We start from the raw sequence: 13,066 nt of genomic DNA, 5'->3' as shown, positions 1-13,066 counted from the left end.
TATAAAGCACCACAAACATCAAGTCTAATCCAAAGACTACATAATCACCGCAACTGATCCCCATGAAGGGACAGAGCCTTCAGATAGGAAAGTCTAGCCTAGAGTCTACAGAATCTCACCATCAGACTTGCTTAGAGGGGGAAAGAAAGAACCAAGGCAGGGTAACTGCTGTTTTTCAAATTTCAGTGAAAGTCCGAGAAATGCACTAACTTTGCTGAACCTGTGGGTTTGTGACTTCGAGATCCCTCTGGAAGGATTCCTATGGAGGGTAAGAGAATGAATGACAGGAACACAATTGTTGTTCATTCTGCTTCAGTGAGTCAGATCAGAGACTGGATGGGCTCTCCACGGGTTTTATGAGAACCAAACCTCGCCATCCCCCCTCCCCTCATTTCCACTATATACATCTTCTGGTTCTTTTCGTTCTTGAGCTCAAAATTTTGATCTCTTCGATTCTCTTCTTAAGTCAATCATTATATAACCAAATATGAACCACCTAGAGCTCTTGTCCCCAGCTCTTTTGGCTCCTACCCTCTAGAAATCCACAGCCAACAGCTATGATTGTTTGGTGACAGTGGGTAGGACCACAAAGGTGGCATCCAAGTAGGACCAAGAAGAGTTAGAGAACAGACAAACCTTAGCATAAGTCACAGTACTCAAAGGCCATGTGGTATTTTAGAAAGAACAAAGAGATGTGTAGAATGATATAAAGAACTCTGAAATAGACCCATGGAAACGACAGGTAACTCAGCTGAACAAATGCAATGGGAGCAAAGATGAACTTTTCAAACAATGGTCCCGGAAAAACTAAACACCTTCCTTCCTTCACAAACACAAACTCAAAATGGATCAAAAACCTGTTAAACTCGAAATGATCAAACTCCTAGGAAGTAACACAGGAAAAAACCTAGTTGAGCTTGATTACCTCTAAAATATAAACATCAAAAGGAGAGCCTATGAAAGAAATAACTGACAAGCTGAACACTTAAAGACACCTGCCCTGTGGAAAGCAATTATCAGAAGAATGAGAAGACAATCCAGAGCCTTAATATTTGCAAAAGATACTCTGTTAAAAAAAAAAAAAACTGACCCAGGGCCCGGAAAGACTGTTCAGTGGATGGGGCATTTGTCTTGTCAACCAGGTTTCAAACCCAGGCAACCCATATGGTCCCCCAAGCTCCACCAGGATTGATTCCTGAGTGCAGAGCCAGGAATAACCCCTGAGCACTGCTAGGTGTGGCCCAAAAAGCAAAAACAAAATTAAAAAAAGACATTTATAAAGAACTCTTGAAATGCATAAAAAAAAATCCAAATAAGTAATCTGAGGAGGGTATAGCAGGCCTACCTAGCCTTTCATACAGCTGACCCAGGATTGATCCTTGGCATCCCATTAGGGTTCCAGTTCCACTAGGAAAGATCCCTGAGTACAAAGACAGGAGTAAGCCCAGAGCACATCCGGATATTTGCCCACCACTGCAAATAAATAATTTTTTTTAAAAAAAGGTCAATCTGAAAAGGCTACCTGTAACAGAGTAAGGCTCCAACTCAATGACACTCTAGAGTAGAGGTACCCAAATTTGGCCGGTACCACCCCTTTTAGAAAAAAAAATACATTCACTCAGAGCCCCCTTAGAAGCCAATCTTATTTACGCCACAACAGTGTCTCCCATTTCCCATCACCCAGAAGTTAGCAGTGCCATCCCTGGGAAAGGTACTACAGCCCACTCTAGGAAACATCAGACAATGCAAAGCTATGGAAACAGTACAAGATCAGTAGTTGTCAGGGCGGTGGGGAGGGAAAAATAAGATACAGAGGATTTCCAGAGCAGTGAAAACATGAGAATAGGGTACCCCAGTATCAACTAATACTTGATGTTTATTGATAAATCATTGCAGTCACCTATTCCAACCACTCCCAGGGTGAATGTTAATGGGAAAAAAGGTGCACTGTGGGGACATAACAAGTTCACAGGAAATCGCTAAACAATCTTCTGAATTTTGCTGTGAATCTGAAACTACTCTAAAAAAAGTTTCGTTTAAAAAAAAAAGTTGCCATGTCTGATACTGCAGTGTGGTGATGAAATTCCTTCTCCAGATTTCTCTACTTCACAATGCTTACCATTCCACCCAGAGTTCTTCCAACCTCTCCCCTACCTCCAGAAATGTCTGGAACCCCTCTCTCCATTACCCTGACCACTTGTCCTTCTCTAGATTGTCTCTTTTCTGGGGAATAAAAAAAGCTATTGCTGGGACTGGAGCAATAGCACAGTGGGTAGGGCGTTTGCACAGGTTCAATTTCCAGCATCCCATACGGTCGCCTAAGCACCGCCAGGAATGATTCCTGAGTGCAGAGCCAGCAGTGACCCCTGAGCATCGCCAAGTGTGACCCAAAAAGAAAAAAAAAGCTATTGCTCTCTACATCCACTTTTTCCCCCTCTCCCCCAAGAAGGCTGTCGCCAAGGTGATCTCAAACATCGCTTAAGAGTCAAAGGATACCCCGGATTTTCTGCTTACACCTCTTGATTGCCCTCCTAGCCCTCTTTCTCCCTTTCCTGCTGAGCTTATACAGCACTCACTTTAACAAATGACGCAGGGTTTCCAAACGTTCAAGGACTGAATAGAAGGCAGGACATATTTAGAGTACCTCAACTTCTCCAAGTGGTAAGTGAGTCTGTTTTCAGAAAATTATGGGATTGCCACACTTTGTAAACTTACCTGTCCAGATGAGTAGGTGACTCAGTCGATATCACCACCCGACTAGTCTATATGTAACTTAGGAAACAATTTGCTTAATGAAATAATTATTGCAGGCAATTAAATATTTCAGGCAATTATTTCAGTGTACAGGGATCAAGCAGCCCCACAACTTCTGGCCCTTGCACTGAACCACCAGCCCAGTTTGCTGAGAATCACTGAAGGGTCCCTAGGCCTCCTTAGTAGTGCTTGGGAGACCTCTCAAAAATACATTAACAAAATAAAATGTGAGAAATGAACATGTAAAAGCCACAAAACTTTCTTTTCAAATCACATGTACATGTACCATTTTATTGTTAGTAGGTAACATATAAAAATCTATTATTAACTATTTCCATCTTTTATTTAAAAAAACAACAACAAACAACATGCAACATAGGGGACAGAGAGATACCACAGCGGGTGAGGTACTTGCCTTGCATGCAGCTGATCTGGGTTCAATTCCCAGCACCTCATACCTCATCCCAATCCCCTGAGCCCCACCAGGAATGATCCCTGGACAAAGAGCCAGGAATAAGAGCTGAGCACCGATAGGCATGGCTCAAAACCCAAAATAAAATTTAAAAAGCAAAATACTACTGTGAAGAGCAAAGTATGCTATAGTAAAACCTTTGAGAATGGTATAAAACTTCCTCTAGAATATTTTTAAAAAGCGGAGCCAAAGTGATAGGACAGGGGTAGGGCTGATCCAGGTTTGATTGATCCTGGCATTTCATATGATTCCCTGAGAATGGCAGGAATAATTCCTGAGTGCATAGCCAGGAGTTAATGCCTGAGAACCGCTTAGGTGTGGTCCAAAACAACAAAACAAAAAATCTTTCTGCTTTTATAATGGGCATAGTTTTTCCCCCCATTATAAAAGCAGAAAATGGTGTAATTACATTATCCCCAAATTACAGTTAAGCTCTAACTCCTTTAATGAAACCAATTTTGATCGGTATTTTCTAAAGTTTTATCCACTTGACCTCTTGATTCTATCTCCAAGTTGCTTTCAAAGCTAGAGATGAAAAGGCTTCAGGGGGAAAAGGCTTCAGGGGGAAAAGGCTTCAGGAAGGGACGGTAGGAGGGTTCAGTGGTAGTCTATTTGTCTAAAAGAGTTTCAGGGAAGCATCTCAGAGAGCCATAAGGAGGAAAGAAAGAAATACTGGAAAGGAAAAGCACTTCAACTACTTCTGTTCATCTTAGTTTTCCAAATTAAATTACCTGCAGAATTTAAGTTTTCTGATGTTACATTTTATGCAAAAGACTATAACCCTCCCTACAGTCTTTGCAGTCCCAGGGGGATGGCTTGTACACCTGGATGTAAAAATGTACACAAGGTCCAGGCTAACAGCTATTCAAGGAGGTCATTAGCATTTCAAATAGCACAGATAAAGTGCTTTCACACTTTGCCTAACAAAATCTTCCTCTTACAGTTTGGTCTCAAGCTTTTATTAAAAGTGAGGAATCCGACAGCTCTGAAATTCAAAAACCACCACATGTGGAAATCTGCCTTTATTTTCCCTAAATCTCTTTCTTCCATTTTCCTCATATTCACAGGATGCTCAAATTCCTCTATCTGTTCAAAATCACTGTCGGAAATGGTTTTTTGAAACTGTTCCTCAAGGTACTTTTAACCTGGGCAACACATCTGGTTAATGGGTCAAGTGGAAACAGTTGGATGTGGATGGAATGAGTGGAGCAGGGTGGAAAAAGGAGAGGAGAGATGAACAGATTGCCCCCAGGAATATTTTTAAATAAGGGACTTTGGCTAGATCAGTTTGCCTTTTGCACACTATCTCTCACTTGAAGGAAGATAACTACATAACTACACTTAACTCTTGGGGTTTTTGGGGGGTACTGCTTAAAAAGGTTTAAGCACAGAGGCTGGAACAATAAATAGTTCAGTGGATAGGGAGGGAGTCTGCCTTGCAACCAGAGGACCTGGGTTCAGCCCCCAGCAACCCATATGGTCCCTTGAGCACCACCAGAAGTGATTCCTGAACACAAAGCCCTGAAAACAGAGCTCTGAATGAGCCCTGATCACTGCCGGGTGTGGCCTAAAAAATAGGAGAGAAAACCAAAAAAAAGGCTAAAGCACAGAATTAGCTGGTATTATTCTTTTTTTTTTTTTTTTGCTTTTTGGGTCACACCCGGCAATGCACAGGGGTTACTCCTGGCTCTGCACTCAGGAATTACCCCTGGTGGTACTCAGGGGACCATAAGGGATGCTGGGAGTCGAACCCGGGTTGGCCGCGTGCAAGGCAAACGCCCTACCCGCTGTGCTATTGCTCCAGCCCCAGCTGGTATTATTCTACAGCCCAGGTAATGAAAGAAGATCCAAGAGCAACAAGGAATTGCTCAGAAAGTCTCAGCAGAGACTAGCAGGAAAAAGCAGTGCACAAGCAGAGGAGACCAGTCTGGAGGCTGCCTTAGTCATCAAGGACAGAAAGTCACCTCTGCCAGGATAAGGAGAAAAATAGGGACAGATTCTGGACTTCAAACTGAAGGGACTGAACACCCAGATTCTGGTGTTCTGGAAGGAACACTTATTTGCAGGGAGAGAAAGGGACTTAAGAGATGTTGCTGGGGGGCTAGAGTGACAGCACAGCAGGTACGGCATTTGCCTTGCATGCAGCCGACCCGGGTTCGATTCCCAGCATCCCATATGATCAGTGCAAAGCCAGGAGTAACCCCTGTGCATCGCTGGGTGTGACCCAAAAAAGCCAAAAAAAAAAAAAAGAGAGAGAGAGAAAGAGAGAGAGATGTTGCTGGGAGGACAGAAGCAGCGGCTGAGTTATTTAGTTCTGGTAGCTATAATACAGAAGTGGAGGAAGCACTAGTGAAACAAATAAACACAGGCCTAACATAGACAAAGCTTGGATTTGGGGATAATTTCAGGTATTACAGGATGTTAGGTTCTTGTCTCAGAAGCCTTGTACCTGAGAGTCACCCCTAGGCACAGAACCAGAAAGAGCCCCTGAGCATGCAGGGCATGGACTCAACCTTCCTATCCTGGCACCCAAAGAAAGTCTGGATTTAAGATTCAAGATCTTGAAACCACTTTATCTAGGAGGTTAATCAAAGAAAGAGGGCTGCAGATTATCCAAAAGAATAGAGAATAGTGGTGAGATGAGAATCCGGTGACATTCCAAAACTTAATAGTTGTAAATAAAAGCAAACTATGCAAGGGACAAAGGTCACAAATAGAAGGAAGCCCAGAGAGAACCACTGAACTGAGGAAGTTTCAAGAAGGAAAAAGTAGTCAACAGTGCTATTTTACTGAGAAATCAAATACTGCCCCCCCCCCCCAAAAAAAACCTGGAGAAGGGAGGGGTAAGAGGAGAAAGTACCCAGGGCACTGCTATCCCGGTGAACAAAGATATAAAGACTGGGGACTAGAGCAATAGTATAGCAGGTAGGGAACTTTCCTTGCAAACATTGGTTTGATCCCCAGAACCCCTTATGAGCCCCTGAGCCCCCAATGGGAGTGATTCCTGAGCGCAGAGTGAAAAGTCATGAATATTTTTAGGTGTGTCCCAAAGACCAATATATATACATATGTGTGTGTGATATATATATATATAAAGACCAACAGATCTGCTTCCTTCTACCAAAACATAACAAAAATGTTATCAGTTCATTTTTTTTCTATTCAAACACAAAAAATCAGATTCAGAACATGTTCTAAGACAAATCATTTAACAAATACTTTTAAAGTTATCAGCAAAAAAATTACCTCCTAAATCCTTACTACTTTATTATAAAGAACCCAAATATGAAAACTATTAAGAGAACTGGAATTCCCCAGATAGAGTACAAAGAAACCTTAAAAGAATTCTGGCAGAAGGCCAGGAGAGATGGCTCAATGAGCTGAGTGCATGCTTTGTATGCAAGAGCCCTAGATTTGAGAATCTGATCCTTGGCATGCACATGAGCCCCCGGTACTGCAGGGAGCAACCTCCAAGCACTGAGGAAGCAGCCCTGGCATCACTGGGTATGACCCAAAACCCCAAAATTTAAAATAAAGAAAGAACATTCTTCCAAGGTCAAGAAGGTAGCTCAAATGGCAAAATTTGGCCTTACCTGTGCAAAGCCACATCTGGTCCCAGCACTGCGTGCCTACCCCACCCAGCAATGTCAGGTATGGCCCTGGTAGTCCCTGACCATAAATATTTCAAGGTCCTGTACTCTCAGAAGTGACCTCAGGCCCCCACCAATGCTTCAAGGGGTGGCCCTATTTAAAAACAAAAACAGAGCCAGAGATAGTACAGCAGTCAGGCATTTGTCTTGTTGCTGATAGGGTATGATCTCCAGCATGCCTTATGTCCCCTGACAATTGCTAGAAGTGATCCCTGAGCACTAGGAGTGATCTTGAGCACATAGTAAGGAGTGAGTTGAGAGGACCATTTGGTGTGGCCCAACTCGCCCCAAATAAACAAATAAATAAATAAACAAACACAAAATTCCACCATAGATTCTTTCCATTTTTACCAATCTAATGCCCCATTAAAAATTTTTCTTCTACTAAGTAGGAAGGAAATTTGCTGAAAATTGCTGCTTTCCCCTTGGTGATCTGTAAGAGAGACTGTACACATTTCTCTCTGTTCTAAAGGAATAAAAAAAAGTATCACTACTCTTATCTTGTCCCAATATTAGATAATTTCAAGTTTTTTTTTCCCCCTCTAGAAAGTTGGCTTCCAACTCTCAGTCGAAGCCAACTATAAGGATACTCCCTAATTCTGTCATCCAGAGTGCAGTACTGCTGAATTCAGAGCTTCTCAAAGTTCTATTGTTCCCAGAGCAGTAAAAGAACGGGGCAAACCTTTTATGGAGGGTATATTGAAATGTAAACTACAGCCATGTTCAAAACACCTTTCACTGAGACTGATCTTAAGTATTCTCAGTCTGGTACCAATAAAATCAATCTGACAAAAAATATTTTCCTCAAACTCAGAACAAAGGAAAATATTAATATTTAAGCACCAACACATTTAAATATTTAAACAATTGGCTTATCCATGGATTTACCTGTGAAAAATCTGACTCACATAAGTATTTAAATACATAAAAATATATTTCATAAGAATCATCTCACTAATCAAGTGAGCCATTTTTAGTCTCCATTTCAAATATTGAAAGAAAACAAAGCACCTGCAATGCAAACACCAAACTCTTCAGTGAAGACAAAAAAATTATGACATAAAGAACAATCCCCCCGCCCCCAGGCTAGGAGATGGGTCAGTGGTTCAAGCTCCTACTCTGCCAGCATGAGACAAAGAGTTGATTCTGACCCCTGAATCGCCACACACCCCAAATGTGATCCTGGCAGCACCACCTTCTATGATCACCAGTGTAGCAAGTGACTGCTGGCTGTGCTGCAGCCAACTATGTGAGAGCCTACAAGAGAGCCTGCAACAAAAGGGCTTACAGCTACGGGATCCCTCCCCCGCCCCCCCCACCAACACGATGGCTCAGAGGGTGACAGCAGTGCGCTTTGCGCTCACCACTACCAAACACACAGGTAACAACAGATGGACGCGGAGAAGAGAAAAATACCAACATTTCCCTTAAGTAAACTGATGACCAATATACTAGCATTAGATCTAAAAGTTAGACATAAAAAGCCATCAGTAAACGAGACTAAAAATTTACAAAAACAAAGCTAAATTATTTAAACTGCAAAATGAACTGCACTGAGTAATTCAGGTTTGTACGGGTTCCACCACAGTTCCATCAGTGAGTTACAGTTTAACCTATGGCCTATTGCCTATTTACAAAATGTTAGTATTTTTAATTATCTAAAAACTTGCTTTATGACAACTTTTAAAAATTTATTCTAGAAATTCATTAAGAAGTTAATCACTTGAACATTAATAGGCCTATTCCATTTCAGAGAGGGGACAGAAATAATGCACAGAATTAACTTATTGTCAAAGGTGCTTTTAAAGACCTTCAGAAACAAGTATAGCACCACAACGTGGCGTCACCGGCTTACCTTTTATCAAAACCTACGAAAGTCTGAAAAGGTGTCGGCAGCATTTAAGAAATCCATTCACTACAGTTTCTGCATTGCCAGGAAGGCGGGTGGCACTACTCTAACCACCTCTCAAAACACGGTTCCGACAAAGTTTACGGAAGAAAATGCTTCTTCAGCCAGCACTTCACAGAAGCAGCTCACAACAGAGAGTAAAACACTATGCCGCAGGTAAACAGTAAATACGACAACAAAATACAGGATGCAACGGCAAGCGCTTCACCTCCTTCAGTGGGTAAATCCTACCAATTCCCTTCAGCCGACTTTATGTCCAGATTTTAATACACAGTTCCATCTACATCTCGGAAGATGTAACATGAAACAGGCTATTAGGTTCCGGGTAAACAACCGGCAAGTCTGGACTGGGGAGGGGGGCACGAAGGAGTCGCCGTCTCGGGGCAGCACCTTCCTGAAAAGCGGCAGGCGGGCTCGCTAGCGTTCTCGGCCTGGGGGCTGGGTGGGCCACGCCAGGGGACAACTCGAGGGCGATCTTCGCTCTCAAACACGCGAAAGCAAACTTGGAGCAGATGCCCACGCAAGAAGTCCGCCCGACCAAGCAAAGTGCGGCGGCCATGCCTGGCACTGGGTACAGAAGATCGAGTCAGCCCCCCGGCAGGCAGCCTGAGGGTCTGCACAAGAGATGGGGCGCCGGCAGGGGGACTGGGGGGGCGCAGCGCATCGGCGGGAGGACGGAGAACCGGACCCTCGGGGCAAGCACGAGGCCCCTGGCCCGGTGTGGGTGGGGGGTCTAGCGGAGTGGGGGGTCCGGGGCGGGGGGCTCCCGAGCCCAGGCTGGCAGAAGGTCTCACCCGGCCCCTCCCCCACGGCCGGGACAGCGGTTCGTAGCGGGAGGGGAGCGGAGGCCGGGGGGGGGGGGGGGGGGGGGCGACGAGCCCGTGCCCCGAGTTCGACAGACAGACCGACGGCCTGACCGCCTGGCCACTTGGGGGTGCGGAGTGCCGAGCCGGACACGGGGCCCCGGGCCCGAGGGGCGCAAGGCCCCGGAGCCTGACCACCCGAACCGCCTCGGAACCGCCTCGCGAGCGTCCAGTTGGGTCCCAGCCCCGATTTCCTGTCCAAACAGCCTTTGTTCCGCTCCCGGCTCGACGGGAGGTTCGGCTGGCACCCGCGCTGCCCGCGGCGAGAGCGCCGGCCCACCCACGCCCCGCGGGCCGGGGCCGAGAGAAGGGGCCGGGGAGGGGGAACCAACCTCCTACCCACCAAACTCCACAAGGTTCTGCTCGCCTCACCTCACATTAACTTCACTTGAAGCGACCCTCCGGCGCAACCAAACCCGCGGCGCAAGCCCCGCCCGCGCCGCGCCACTGGCTGCCCCGCCGAGGCCCCGCCCCGCCAGGGCGGCCCCGCGCAGCCATTGGCAGGCGCCGCCATCCATTCTTTTCAACAACTTTTCCTGCTAGCAGGTTAGGCGGTCCCGCGGCCCCCGGATACGCTGCTTTCTTAAAGGCGCAGCGGCGCGGCGTCGGCCCCAGGTGGGGGTCCCGAGGTACGCGGGCCCCGTGGCCGCTGGGCCGTGGCGCCGTCCTCCGACGTGCGGAACAGCCGGGTCGGGAGGCGACGAGCGGGGCGGAAAGCCCTGGCCTCTGCCAGCAGGCAAGCCCGGAACTCCGAGGCAGCCCGAGACTGGACGGAAGGCCACCTGTCCCAGAGAGCCCCCCAGCTCCCGCCCTCCAAGAACCAAGTCCCCGGGACTTCAAAACGCCGAGACCGCGAGGGCACAGGTCCGCTGGCCCGGTTCGGGGGCCCGCGCACGCCTGTCTCGCCAAGGTGACTGCTCCGCGCGAAAGGACGTCGGCCCCGGACGCCCTCCCGCCCCCCCGCCCGCCTCGGGCAGCACAGCACCCCAAGGTGACGACTGGCGCCTCCCGCCCTCCCGGCCGCCGCCGCTCCCCGTTGTCAACGGGCAGGAGCCACCGTGGCATTCAGCAGCACTGAACCTCAGCCCAGCTGCGTTTCCACTCGACCCAAGTTCCCGCTGCCTTCCAAGAACGTAGCCATAGTAAAAGCAAGTTAGTGTAGCTCGCGTCTTACACTTCCGGCAAATCTCCAGAAATTACGCTCAAAGTTACGGCTCTGGGGAGCCAAGAGAGTACAGGGGGAGGGTGTGTGCCTTGCACAAAGCCAACTCAACGGGGTCGGGGTGGGGGTGGTACATTAGGCCATGGTCTAGGGATTCCCAGGCACAGAGAGACCCCTGAGCACAGAGCCAGAGTAAGCCCTGAGTCCCACACCGTGGCCCCCAAACACTAAATAAATAATAAAAGGGCCTTTGGAGTTCAAAATGTTGCAAGCCCGTTTCCTCCAAAGAAAATGTATGTATCACTGGCCCTGAATCAAGGCCAGCACTCTGCTGAAGCTGCTGATTTCAATCAGTAGCCAAAAGAAATGTCTGTTGACCATTTCAAAATTTTGTAAACATAATGGTCAGTTCATTAGAAAGAAAAATCTGAAAAAAATGAAAAAGAAAACGTTGTGTGTTAGGACACAAAGCCAAATTATTAGTTTGAATAGAGAAATCTCTTGTAAACTAAAAAAACTGCATACACCAAATGGGGGGAGCCCCCTGCAACAGTAGTCAGTACTTTGGATCTGGGTTGGTTTTGGTTTGGGGTCACATTTAGCAGTGTTCAGGGAACTGAACCCAGTTGACTGCGTGCAAGACAAGCACCCTTCCTGACCTTCTGTATTCTCTCCTGCCCCCTATTTTTAAAAATTATCACCAAGGAAATAAACTATTTTGAAAACAAAGTTACTCAGGTAACATTCTCTGACATTCTAATAGAAAAGTTATTCACTCCTCAAATTCTGGACCACTTCATATGCTGTGATCTAGTCCTCCCACTGCAGAAACGAGGGTCTGGAGCAGGACAGAAATGTAAGAGAGCCCCATCTCACCGTCAATGTCTTGGCAGCCACCCACCAAACTGCTAAATGAGTGGTAACAACATTTCATTTACCACAAAACATAAACCAAGATGTCATCCAATTTTTCAAAAGTATTTTTTTGTGTGTGTGAGACATCAAGGTCATGTTATGTTCTTATATCACATCTCAATTCAGCCTTGCCATATTTCACCAGCCAGATGTGCTGCTTACATGAAACGCAGCAGCTATGTGCCACATGATTATTTACAAATTGGCATGTAGTTGTGTCACTGCAGAAGACTCTATCTCTGCTGCCAGATGTGACAGTCACCAGTCACGTGTGTGTCTGCTCTGTACCCAGATGCTCTTAAAGCTAAGGTGGAGACACTGAAGTCGTAATACTATTTCATTTGGATCAATTTAAACAGCCACAGGTGGCTGGTACCTACCAGATTAGCAAGTCTGAAGAAGAGACAAACACTAAAATAAATCGCCCAACCATGACCTGCAGAAGGAAAGGAGTTAGCACAGTTTTATGTAATGACAAAAATATTTTGAGGGGCTGGAGCGATAGCACAGCGTGTAGGGCATTAGCCTTGCACGCAGCCAACCCAGGTTGGATTCCAGCATCCCATATGGTCCCCTGAGCACCACCAGGAAGTAATTCCTGAGTGCAGAGCCAGGAGTAACCCCTGTGCATTACCAGGTGTGACTCAAAAAAGCAAAAAAAAAAAAAAAAGTTTTGATTCATCAACAGAATGGCAGAATGACTCCCAAAGAAGAAACACATAGTAAGATTTAGGTGTTAAGATGATCTCCCCATTATGATGATGAGAAAAGGGACAAGATAACCAGTTACACACAGCAGAAAACAGTTTTCAGGGCAGGAAAGATAGCACAGTGGGTAGGGCGTTTGCCTTGCAAGTGGACAACCTGGATTGTGATCCAGCATTCCTTATGATCCCAGAGCACCACTAGGAGTGATTCCTGATTGCAAAGCCAAGAGTAATCCCTGAGCATCATTGGGTGTGGTCCAAAAACAAACCAAAGAAAAAGCAAAAACAAGGTAGAGTACTTGTACAGTATGGAATGAAATGGCCCTTCAAAGCCACTCTCAGGGGCTATAAAGATTGAGTAGGAGGGAACCCTGCCCTCTGGCAGTTCACACTCCAGTAGAGGGCGCACATAAGTACCCACACACCCCTTTCCAGTAGCTTCTACAAAGAAGGGAGGGGATCCATGGGAGGAGAGGAAAGGTGAGTAAACAGGCTGTGTCTAAGGGGGGGCTGGAACAGACTCGATAGGAATATTACACAAGGAGCAACAACTACAAGGGCCAGCACATGCCTCCCTCCAGACACACACAGCCGCAGGGCAGGGGTCCAGAGAGGGAGGAAGTCTGTCCAGGGA

At 46.4% G+C, this 13,066-nt stretch overlaps 2 protein-coding genes and 1 pseudogene across 10 annotated transcripts in view; 2 read left to right on the top strand and 1 right to left on the bottom strand.

The window, feature by feature from the left end:
* MTHFS (methenyltetrahydrofolate synthetase) overlaps positions 1–13,066 on the top strand; it is a 162,575-nt gene that overhangs the window by 132,616 nt on the left and 16,893 nt on the right. The window lies entirely within an intron of this gene.
* The window catches only part of ZFAND6 (zinc finger AN1-type containing 6), a 41,219-nt gene that overhangs the window by 25,999 nt on the left and 2,154 nt on the right, over positions 1–13,066 (bottom strand). The window contains exon 1 of one of the 9 annotated variants that reach the window (XM_056114437.1): positions 10,021–10,153. The exons of 4 other annotated variants lie outside the window; for them this stretch is intronic. The gene's annotated coding sequence lies outside the window, so the exon portion shown is untranslated. 4 more of the 9 variants (XM_056114438.1, XM_056114442.1, XM_056114441.1 and 1 more) reach the window with 4 other exon arrangements.
* Positions 11,114–11,239, top strand: LOC130023886 (uncharacterized; annotated as a pseudogene).

Source organism: Sorex fumeus, unplaced genomic scaffold (assembly GCF_029834395.1).
Source record: "Sorex fumeus unplaced genomic scaffold, SorFum_2.1 ptg000024l, whole genome shotgun sequence".
Lineage (NCBI taxonomy): Eukaryota > Metazoa > Chordata > Mammalia > Eulipotyphla > Soricidae > Sorex > Sorex fumeus.
The sequence above is the reverse complement of the archived record's forward strand: the minus strand, read 5'-3'. Positions and strand labels throughout refer to the sequence as shown.